The sequence below is a fragment of the Hyaena hyaena genome, unplaced genomic scaffold (genome assembly GCF_003009895.1).
Source record: "Hyaena hyaena isolate Hyena2069 unplaced genomic scaffold, ASM300989v1 scaffold_139, whole genome shotgun sequence".
Taxonomy (NCBI): Eukaryota; Metazoa; Chordata; class Mammalia; order Carnivora; family Hyaenidae; genus Hyaena; species Hyaena hyaena.
Genome location: NW_024080771.1, coordinates 490,279 through 503,069, shown reverse-complemented (window position 1 = coordinate 503,069; position 12,791 = coordinate 490,279).

Sequence of the window (12,791 nt, the reverse complement as noted above, 5' to 3'; positions counted from 1 at the left end):
TCTCATGCCTTAGAGACCTGTTGTGACACTGAAACCATTTCATATTACAAAGTAACTGGACTCAACAGAAATAAACAACTCCATTCAAAAATGGTCAAAGGACTTAAAGAGACATTTCTCCAAAGAAGATATACAAATGGCTAATAAGCACATGAAAATATGCTGAACATCACCAATCACTGCAGAAATGCAAATTAAAACCACAATGAGATACCACTTCATGCCTATTAGGATGGCTATTATCAAAAAATAATAAAAGTATTGGGGAGGATGTAGAGAACTTGGAGCCCTCGGGCATCACTGGTGAAATGTAAAATGGTGCAGCTGCTATGGAAAACATGGTGGCTCCTCAAAAATTAAACATAGAATTACCATACAGTCCACATCTGGTATATACCCAAAAGAACTGAAAACAAAGACAGATATTTGCACACCCAGGTTCATAAAGGCAGTGTTATTCAAAATAGGCAAAGGTGGAAGCAACCCAAGTGTCTGCTGAAGGATGAGTGGATAACTAAAAGGTGTATCAGACAATGGACTGATTCAGCCTTAAAAAGGAAGGAGATTCTGACACATGCTAAAATTTGGATGAAACTTGAAGACATTATTCTAAGTGATATAAGCGAGTACAAGGGGACAAATACTATACGATGCCACTTATTTGAGATACCTAGAGTAGTCCAATTCATAGAGACAGAAATTAGAATGGTGACAGAGACAAAGTATAAGCGGGGGGGGGGGGGGGGGGGGGGGGGGGGGAGGGAGAAGGANCGGGGCGGCAGAGGGAGAAGGAGACACAATGTGAAGCAGACTCTAGGTTCTGAGCAAGCGTTCAGCACACGGCCTGAGGCGGGGCTCGAACCCACGAACTCTGAGATCATGACCTGAGCCAAAGTCGGACACTCAACTGACTGAGCCACCCAAGCGCCCCATCTTTCCTGTCTCTTTAAATAAAACACTAGTTGATCAAACCAGAAAACCCAGTAGTTATTTTTTATATGCCCCCATCCCTCACCTCATATCCAGTTCTTCATCAAGTACATACTGACTGTCCCAGCTCTGGAATTTGTCTCTACCTCTTACTCCACCAGTACTCCTTAGCCCAGGCCATCATCCTCTTTTGCCCAGACAACTGTGATAGCCCTAACTCTGCTCTCCCTGCTTCTGAACTTGGAGGGAGGTAGGAGACAGGGATGAGAAGGGCATTCTGAACTGAAGAAATCTGCACAAAACTATGTAATTATTGTCTTTAAAGTACCATGGCACAACTGCAAGTGGTCTATTGGAGAAGGGGTGATAATGGAAGGCCCTTCAACTTCCTGATTTTTCAAAGAGTCTAAGCAACTGACCTTTAACAAAATCAATGGCATTCATGAAGTATCTGCTTTGTGCTGGGTACTGGATCAGGCACTGGGGACACAAAGGGGAACAAGACAGCACCTCTGCTCTCAAGCTTATATTCTAGTTGTGGAGATACTTAGTTACAATATGCAGTACCATCAAATTTGGTTGGGTTATAGAAAGCTTAGAAGATGGGACATCTGGTTGGCTCAGTTGGTTGAGCCAACTAGGTTTCAGCTCAGGTCATATATTTGAGCCCCACATTGGGCTGTGCGCTGACAGTGTGGAGACTGCTTGGGATTCTCTCTGTCTCCCTCTCTTTCTGCCCCTCCCTGCCCATCCCTAAATAAATGAATAAACAAACAGACTTTAAAAATTAAAAAGAAAGAAAAGGTTGGAGGAGCCTGAGTAAGCGGTATCCAGGTAAAGTTAAGAGATGTTTGGGAGATGAGAATAGTTGCTCCAGTTGGAGGAAACAGTGTATGCACATAAACAGAGATATGGCAGAGCATAACATCACTGGAGAACTAATTTATATATCTAGAGTACAATGTTTGTGGGTTGAGGTCTTAGAGACAAAAAGAATCAAGGGAACATAGAAATTTCACAGGAACCAAAGTATTGTCATCCAGCCATGCTTCACACAGGCTGGAGTATGCATAATTTAGGAATTAGAAAGTTAATCATAGTCCAAAGCAGTTCTAGTATTATTTTGTTGTCTTCCCAACAGCAAGAGTTTGTCACCAACCATTGTGGTTTCATTCCTCCTTGTTTCTATCATATCAGCCAATTACTTTCCCCTCCGTTCAGTATACCTAGTAGTTTTGGATTACTCACAGCTCCTGCTTAAACACGTTTTCTATTTACTCAAGAATTTACATTCTCCTTGTCATCACCTCTGCCTGCTCTCTGTATACCTTCAGCTTCTGTTTTGGAACAACTGAGTAGACCTCTCTGTGTCTCAGATTCAGATTTCCTCATAGAGGAGAACCTGCTCGGTGTAATTAACCTTCAGTATCCCTGTTTAAGTCCTGTCATCCTGTCTTTTATATTACTGACCAGCCTTTATGTAACTACTAGACCAATCATCTGGGACAAGAAGGAACCCCATTCAGCAGCGGACAGGGTAAGGATTCTGAGATTGGCCTTTTCAGTACAGTGAGAGAAGAAAAAACAGCAGAAGGGGTCTCAAAGGTAGTAGAAGGCAGGGTAGCAGATATAAGTATTTAAGAAAAGGAATAGCACTTAGAAACTACTAGATCTTGAGGGAGGGGGGTCAAGTAGAAAAGGAGAAGTCTAGTAGGGATCTAGATTTCTGGCTTGGGCAGTTGGGTAGATGTTGACCTGATAATCAAGATGAGAAAATAGGAAATAGAGGAGGTAGAATGGGTTAAGGAAGGAAAGATGCATTGTACTACAGATGAGTTTGAAGTACCACGGAACATACAGAGGGAGTTACCTAGGAGGCACTTAGATCTATAGAGCTGGAGCCAAATAGGTAAGGTCTTTTTTGCTGCATATGACAGAAACTTATTTTCAACTAGCTTAAGCAAAAGGGGAAGTTGGTTGGCACTTATAACCAACCTAAGAAAGATAAGGGTGGAGTCAGGCTTGTGAACAAGAACAAAGATATGGATCCCATCAATACAACCCCAAACCTCTCACCTCCATTTCCTTTTTTGTGTGTCAGACTGGCTTCTTCACAAGGCAGGAGACATGGCTACAGGAGGCTTTGGGCTCATATCCTAACCGCTCCATAACCAGCAGGAAAATCTGGTCCTTTCAGGTGCAGTTTGAAAAAATCCTAGGGGAAGGACTCAGTGACTTACACTGGCTCATCACCCATTCCTTAGGTCAGTCTCCGTGTACAGAACATAAACTACTATATTTGGCCCAGGTTTGGACACATGCCTACCCCTGTAGCTAGAATGGGTGAGGTCTTTTCTCAGATAAAGAAGAGTCACAGGAAGATTCTAGAGCAATATCGATTCCTTACTGAATTGGTTTCCTTTCTTTCCGTGTGTGGTAAAACAGTTCCCTGCAGTAGCTCAAAGAATGTCTGCACCAACTGTATGCGAACTGAACCTTTCCTGTGTATTTTTTGTGAGAGTTTTTAAGTTATTTGGGAGTATCTACATATCCCAGATTGTCCCTTCAAGAAAAAGTAAAGTTGGCTAATAGCAGGAATGCTAAAATCCTGGAGAAAATGAGAAAAGATTCAAGTGCAGGTGTTTTCTTAATTCTGCCAGTATGATACATTAGCATCCTCTCCCTTGTAAGTCACTCTGTCCTTAGCAGAGCACAGATCAGCATGAAACATGCTACCAACTTCCAGGCATTGTTGGACCAGGAAAATACAGCATTATCAGTCTTTTCCCCCATTCTGTGGAGCACGGGGGTGGGGGAGTGGGGGGACAGGGGGACTGGGTGCTTGAAAGGATACTTTGTTTGGATAGAAGAAAAAGTTGAATATTTGGAACATTGATTGTGAAAGTCTTAGTTCCAACCTCCATGGTGCTGGGCCTTCTGAAACATTTGGAATTAAAATGGAAGAGGGATACATATAGGTGTATTTACTTGCATATGCAGAAAATATCTCTGGAAAGATACCAAAAATAGCTTAATCAAGGATAGGATAATCACTAGGACAGAGGTGTTATACCAGCCAAAAAAAAAAAAAAAAAAAGCCAGTAGTATTAAATGAAGACTCTTATGTGCTGTTTATGTTTATTTTACCCATTATTGGATTATATAACATTAAATCCTCAACAATATTACCCTATTGTTACTGCATTTTACCAACTTTATCCTGAAAGATTGCACATAAATGCTAAAATTCTGAATCGCCAAGAAATCCATATTAAAATTCATTAACATTATAGGCAATTTTAAAAAACATTAAGCATTATTCTTTGAGAATATAATTCTATTTAGTACTATTTATGGCAGATTTACCACATGTTTATTGCTACTCCTTTCCAAGACCCAAATAAAAATAATACATATTAAGTATACAGACTCATAGATAAAAAATAAAAATAATAGTAAAAGGTATAAACCTGAGAAGACAGAATGAAAGAGGGGACTGCATAGATTACAACCAAATTTCAAAAGACTACAGATAGAGCTAGGGCAGTGATAAAACTATATCCTGAAATTGCTGTAGGAAGGAAGAAAGCCAAGTCACCCTAACACCCCTTTCGGAAGATTAGGACTTAGAGGCACCAGGTGCTGCAGAAGGTGGGGGCAGTGCTCTGTTCTAAAAGTGGGATTGTTGAAAGCTTATATGTGCAACATACCCGAGTGATACACAGCCAGGCAACAGCTGCCCCAAAAAAGAAACCAAAGTTTATTCTTAGAAGTTAAAGGCCAGGAAAAAAAAAATTAAGTGAAAGAACAGTAAACTTCCATTCCCCTTTCCTTACCTGTCCCCATAACAGTGGCTTCCAAGTAGATGAATGTTAGGTAGAAGATTGAGAATTTCACCTCTAGAGAAAGTGAATGGAAAAAAAAAACCTTTACAAAAATTTATATAGAAATTCTCTAACAGAATGGCCATATCTCCCTACAAGAAAGCCCACCCATCTCTTAATATAAACAGAAATCCAAAGCTCATCAAAAATGAAAGAACAAAATACACAGGAATAGGGAAAAAAAGAGTATGTGAAAAAATATTTTAATTATTAGTGTTCTTAGTTAAGGAAAGCTATTATATTCTGTAAAACAAGAACAGGATGTTGTGAAAAACAGCTCTATGAAAAAGCCCGATTAAGTAAAAATAAAACCAAAACAAACAGAAATTTTGGAAAACAGAACAAAGATGGGAAACAGAGAGAAAAAGATAGAAGACTTTGGGAGAAAGATAGGAGGTCCAACATCAAAGTAATTGGGGTTCCTGAAAAAAAGGACTGAAAACAGGCAGAAATTATCAAAAGAGAAGTACAAACCAATTTCCTAAAACTGAGGGACATGAGTCTTTCAGTTGAAAGGGTCTACTTAATGCCCAGCAACACAGAAAAAGATAACACAATCCACACTAACATGTAAGGTTTCTGAGCATAACATTATAAAATTTCAGGGGCTAAGGAGGAGCTCTTAAAAGATTCTGAGTTGTAGGTATGGTGGTGGGATTGGGGATTTGAAATTACTTAAAAGGGAGCATGAATCAAAATGGCACTGTTGGGCGCCTGGGTGGCTCAGTCGGTTAAACTCCCAGCTTCGGCTCAGGTCATGACCTTGCGGTTTGTGGGTTCAAGCCCGGTGTCGGGCTCTGTGCTGACAGCTAGCTCAGAGCCTGGAGCCTGTTTCAGATTCTGTTATCTCCCTCTCTCTCTGACCCTCTCCTGCTCATGCTGTGTGTCTCTCTCTCAGAAATAAATAAAGCATTAAAAAAATTTTTTTAAAAAGATTTCTTCAAAACGTCACTGTTTTTTTTTTTCCCCAGTGTGTATTAGGACATAATGCCTTCAAAAATCTGAGGGAGAAATTATTTGTCCTAGAAGTTTATAACCAACCATACTATCAATCATGGATGAGTGCAAGGACTCAAAAAGTTTATGTCTGCCATGCACCTCTTTGGAACTGCTGGATAGTGTACTTCAGAAGAACAAGAAAAAGGCACATAACAGATACAGTAAATCCAAAACAGAAAAATGTCAAAAGCACCTTTTAAGGCAAAAACCAAAAACAAAAGCTACACAAGGAAGAAATAATTATGAAATAGTTTCAGTCTCTGAAATTTTGCATAGGCAATAAACGTAAACACTGACTAAAAATTGTGTTAAGGGGGTACCTGGGTAGTTCAGTCAGTTAAGCATCTGACTCTTGATTTTGCCTCAGGTCATGATCTCTTGGTTCCTTGGATTGAGCCCTGTGTCGGGCTCTGTGCTGACAGCGTGGTGCCTGCTTGGGATTCTTTTTTTCCGTCTCTCTCTGACCCTCCTCCACTTATCCTTGCTCACTCTCTCTCGCTCCCCCCCCCTTTTTCTCTCAAAATAAATAAATAAGCTTTTTAAAAAATTGTGTTGAAGAGATAACAGAAGAAAGGAAACAAGAGGTTGTGAATGCTGAATCATCACCTATAATAGAAGGTCCATAGAGTCTAAAATTGACAAATCTGGAAATAGAAGTGTTAGCATTTTATCAATGCCAGAAAAGGCATCTTTAAAAAAAGGAAGAGACTGGGAAATGGCTTTCCTGTTGGCACTATTTAATTTTTAAATTAAAAAATAATGTATAAACTAATCATTTTAATATCAAGATACTGATAAGATGCAACGGGTAGGCTTCCAACTCTTTTAGTCCGGTGGAATAAAAACTTGTGTAGTAGAATTTTTCTCTTGCAAAGATTCTCAGGAATTGGAAACAGTGAGAGATACATGCTTCATTAATGTTCTCTTAGCCCAAAGGATAAGAATCTTCATGTTCATAATTCTTAATGGATACAAATCTCAAGCATAAAGTTTTCCCTAAGAGGAAATCCTATACCCAGTATCTAGACTGTATGAGCTGGAGAATGAAGGTGAACTGGAGTCAAAGACATCCATGGCCTTTAAAGTTTCACTGCAGTATGAAACTGTCTAAAGATAACTAGACCTGAGGTCACCCAAAGCCAACAGAGAGCTATTTATAGCTGTATGGTAGATCCCAACTTCGTATTCCAGTCATAACATAGTACAGTAGTAAAGATCTATCACAGTTCAAGTTTCTTCTATTGAGATCTAAACTGAATTTAGGATTCAGTAACTCGCCAATGTAAAGAGAAAAACACTCTCCTTCTATCTCTTAGCAAATACTTTCTCTGTGGTTGGTTAAGTTACCCACTACAGAATTCACAGGCAAGCTAACAATAATATGACAGATTTCCTCACTTACGTTTACTAGTGTTTTTAAGAACTCTGGAGTGGCTAATGACCCCATACAAGCATCCTCTGAAGAAAATAGTATTTTTCCAAATCAGAGGTTTCCAAATATAAGCTGGGCTGCAGCAATTCAGGCTATATTATGAACTTATTTTGTGCATGATTATATTACTACTGTAATACCTTTAGTACTTAAGTTTGGAGGAAAGTACTTCTCTAACAAAAGACGAGTTACTTAGTTATCCCATGTCTGTCCCCATAGTTCCATGAGATTTTAATCCACTCAGTATCTATTTCCTCCTTTTAGGGTGAGACTAATATCTACTCCAGAGCCATATGAAGCAACCAATGCTCTTCATATTTCCCAAGAGTCGAAGAAAAATTGTTATTAGCTGAAGATCTCTGGTTTTTACCACAGAAGTCTTCCCAGAGTACTTTGTGGAAGTAGATAATCCAGCCTCCTTCTCCTGTTTCAGTTTTCAAAAATGGTATAAAAAAAAAAAATGTCTATCACCAATGGTATATCTCAAGATTTTGTATCTAAACCTGAAACTCGCAGGAATACTCTTAGTCATCTATTCTCTTGGACCACTTGGATCACTATCAATTGGGGCGCTTACTACAAATGCACATTTCTGAGCCCTGCCAGGTTTACTGAATCAGAATTTCTAAAGATAACGAAGGAATATAATTTCTTCTATCAACCCAGATGATTCTTTTCTTATACCAACATAATTCTAATTTAGTATTGGGTTGTTGGCTTTTCTTTATCAAAGGTTACTGTGAGATACATACAAATAAAATCTTCTTTTTTTTTAGTGCTATCTATCAAGGACATTGTCTATTTTATTTTTCAGTATTCTATGGTATCCAAGGAACAAAATCCCTTTCAGATTTCAGAGCTAGATAACAGGTTTTTTCTTCTTTGAACTGCCATGCTTTCTTTATTAGACTAGTGTTCGTCAAATTTGGCTAATACCAAAATCGCCTGGGGAAATTTTTAAACATACATGCCTCCCAGACCCCATGTAAGACCCATTCATGAGAATCTCCAGGTGGGAGAGAATCCATGCGATACTAATAATTAACCATGTTTCAAAGACTGTACATAAGATGATGTCTAGATAATTCACCATGTTCACTTTTTGCCTTGACTTCCTGGAAGTTGGTCTTAATGCAATTTTTCTTAAAATTCAGCTCTTTAATATAATTATTCTCTTTTTCTTTCCCCCATTTCATTGCTTGTCTGGTTCAGTATTTTTTAATGAATTTCAACTTCAGAGGAAATAACTTATAATAATACTATCCTTTGGACCAGTACATTCCTTGCGAGGACATTTTAGCCTAAAATAAATCACTTACTGGGATTATAGAGCAAAAGAATCTGGTGGGCTTAAAAGTTTCATCATTCAGGTTTTATGGAAGCTTCATAGGAAATTACTGTTTGAAAGGCACTCTGAAAATCATTATTAAATTCCATGCACATAATTAAGTTCCTGATCCCCTTTCCAATCTCTTTACTAAGGGCACTCTCCAGACTAAATACATTGTTCTTCTTTCTTTTTATTCACCACCTCAAAGATGTAATCCATTTTAGTGGTGTTAACCATTACCATCATGCTGAACAATTTCCAGATGTATGCTTGAGCTTGAACCATTCTCTAAAGCCCCAGGCCTAAATCCTTTGCTAACTGCAGAAACTCTTCATTTGGCTGTCTCCCAAAGGCCACACATCAATGTGAAGAAACTCAATACAATCTACAATTTCATATTCCTGATTACCGCCCTCTCCCAACTCACCCTTTGGGTAAATAGCATCCCCATTCTTCCACGTCCCAAGCTGAACTAGTCCTTGATCGCCCAATTCTTTTAATCCCCCTCCACTTAGCAGGACAATATTTATGTTCTAATTTGAGGATGTAGATGCAATCTGAAGACCTAGGAAAATGCCGGTGATTATGAGTGATCTTAGAAGAAGCGATAAATTGCCGAGGAAATAAAAATGCCTTGTTTCACAGGGACAAAACTGAACATTTGTCTTAGACAGTCTCAGGGATCAACCTCTTTCTATTTTCCCCAGTCTCGTCCTCATGCCCCAAATTAAAAGAAACTACTGATTTCTCTGTATGCATTCTATTCCTGTTTCCATTCATCATGGTGGTGGTGGTGGTACCAGTTATGGTATAGTAACAGTATTTGTCCGATCAATTCCTCATCTATAGAAAAGGAATGGTAACAGTACCTAACTCAATCCGTTGTTATGAGTATTAAATATCCATAGTGTTTAGCATAGTGCTTGGTACCCAATAAATACCAGTTGCTGTCATTTTTGTTGTTGTTATTATTAACAGAATATATTTGCATAGTCCTCATGATTATTTCACTTTGATTTATACCAATTAAGCTTCACGAAACACCAAATTTACTCTTTGGTAACATCTTACATAAGATTATGAGATTTTTATAAGATAAAATGCACATTTTTCATCTTGGGAGTTAAAACTTAATAGTTGTAAAAAATCTTAAACAAGTCATTTTGCTGAGCCTCTGTTTCATCATTTGAAATAGGCATAACATTAGGTTCTAGGTTGATATGAGGTTAAAATTAATATTATCAGTAGCACTTGGGAGGCTGCAACAAAATATATACATTTTAGTTGTATTCATCCCTGGCGTAAGCTTTGTCTGAGAGCACACAGGATGACAAAACAAGAAAACAGGTCCAAAGAATCCTTGGCCACCACCCCAGGACCTTGTGTCTATGAGGCGCTAAGCCCTATACCATTTTTGATGGGTCCAAGATACCCACTCAGTTCAACCAGTCACAAACTCCCTGAGGCACAAGACCTAATGTTAGGAGCAGTTTAAGAAAGCATTTTGCACAGAAAGATGCTTTTGTTATTTCACTCTCCTCAGATGAAGGTGATCTCCTGGATGGCCTCCTAGGCAGATGTAATTGCCCATTTGGTTTATGAAGCATCTCCCAAATGTAACAACCTCCCGAGGAACTGCTTACCTACAACCATCTTCCTATCTGTTCCTGAGACCTGGGACCCTCTTGAAAGCACAACAAATTCAAACTAAGACCCCCTTGTCTATCATGCCTGCTGAGATTATTCCCAAAACCCTTACTATACGCATCTCCACAGCCCTTGACCATTGCCTCAAATACAAGTCACCTCATCCTTTATCATGCTCATTCACTCATGCTCATGCTGCTATTGGGTTTTTCTCCCCCAATCCAACCACTTCCTGCTGTTCCTCTACCTCCAGAACCTTTACACCATGTTCTCTGAAGGACCTGTGGTGGTTCATGTTCTAATTTGCCCAACAGCCCTTCCTCTACACCTTTCAGTAATAAACTCACTTACCCTACCCATGGGGAAAAGTGGGTGACCACAATGGGCCACAAAAATGGACCCGGGAATGATCATGCTACCAAGCCAGACTAGTCTGGGTCTTTTCTTGGGATTATTCTGATGGATCTTCCAAGGGACCATGTTCTCTACCATGTAAATAAAGTCCATGTATAATGGGGAAAAGTGAAGCCAAGCTGAAACAGAAGACAGTAAAAAGGAGATAAGTTGAGAGTCCCAATGAGGTCAAATACCTGGTTCTAGTTTCTAATGTCCACAACAGCACTCCGACTCTCTAAGACTTTTTGTTTTTTTCTTCTTCAATCTGTTAACTTTCAACCCACTAAATCCTCTTTTCAGTCACTTGCAACTAGAAGAGTTATTCATTCCATTATAAATAAGATCCCCTACATCCTCGACTGTTCCATCAAACATTCTCTTCATCAGTTGCTTTGGCTATGTCATAGCCCTTCCCTCAAACCACCAATCCCCTTCAGCCCCTTACGTGGGATTGACCGTCTGCTCCCTCTCCAAACCACGACAGTGCCACCCAACCCCTGGAAAACAAAAACAAAAACAAAAAAACAGCAAAAAACAAAAACAAAACCCTGCCCCTTCAGCCATCTTTCTCTCTACCCTTATTGCTATTTGTTCTCCTCCCCCCCCATTCATTCATTCCGAAGAGGAATCTGGCTCCCGGTCTTCCTTACACTGCTTCTCCTGATCTCACCACCCCAGCAGGGCAACGTCCACTCACAGATCCGTGACTGCCTTGTCCCTACTGACCTTTCCTCCTTCCTTTCGGGGTGAAAACTGGTGTCCCCTCCTTTGTAAAGTTAATCCTCTATCTATGTTCTCTCTACCACAAAGACCTCAGTCCATCATTGCCATCTCTTCCCATTTCCCCACAGTCGTCAGCCTCTCCCTCTCATCTCTCCTTCTTGTCATCTGAACATGAATAACTGTTACATCATTCAGAATCTACCGTGGCTCCCTTATTCCTCCTTAGTTACATACCCTGCTTTTTCTTCCTCTTCAAAGCTACATTTCTTGGAAGAATTTACTTTCTTGTTACCAAGAAACAAGTCATCCCATCTTCTATTACGCTCATTCACTCATGCTCATGCTGCTGATAATCTGCATTCACCACTCTCTGGAACCGATCTCTCTTCTACCAGAGAACCTTTGACTCAGGCCCTCAATGTGTTAAATAAAGTGAGGTTAAGTACAGTTAAATCGGGTAAGTAAGTTAAAGGGGATAAAGTCCACCTTGGGCCCCTAAAGTTTCTAGAGTCATAATCTCGTGTCCTAGGCAGATTCATGTTGATTGTGAGATCGAGTCCCGCATTGGACTCTGTGCTGACAGCATGGGCTCTGAGCTTGGGATTCTTTCCTTCTGTCTCTGCCCATCTCTCTAAAACAAACTTTTAAAATGTGCTGTGTTTCTGTGAGGGCTGGAACTATAGTCTGGAAAGGATTAGGTTGGCAATCATTGTTCTCTGGAAGTTCAACATCCTTCTGGTAAGTGAAGCCCCTGGAGGACTACTTACATGAAACAAGAGTGGGTTTGGCAAACAGATTACTAGCCCTGTGACTTTGGGCAAATGACTTAAGCTCTCTGAGCCTCAGTTTCCCCATTTTTAAATTAAAATAATAACACCTAGGGTGCCTGGGTGGCTCAGCCAGTTAAGCATCTGACGTCAGCTCAGGTCATGATCTCATGGTTCATGGGTTTGAGCCCGACATTGGGCTCTCTGCTGTCAGTGAAGAGCCCACTTCAGATCCTCTGTCCCCCTCTCTGTCTGCCCTTCCCCCACTCATGCTTGTTCACTCTCTCTCTCAAAAATAAACGGTAAAAAAGTTTAAAAAATAAAATAATAACATCCATTTCACAGGGTTTTTGTGAATGACATAATCTGTGTGAGAGCAAACTCCCTGGAACACAGTAGGCATGCAACAAATAGTTGCTCATCCTTCATCCTGTTGTCATGGAGGCGGAGCCGAAATGCAGCAGTCCCGCTTTCCTTCTCACTCAGTCAGGCACTTTCTTGCATGTTACTTTCACATCATCTCAGGAGTGTTTTCTCATCCCTGTTTAGGTCTTTTACCGCCAAACAGAGATAACCTCTTTGAGGGCAAAGATCATCTTTCTCTTTCTTTCATGTTTCTCAAAACTACAGCAACTCTATGCCAAACATTTTCCTAGATAGATCCAAATCCACATAATCTGCCT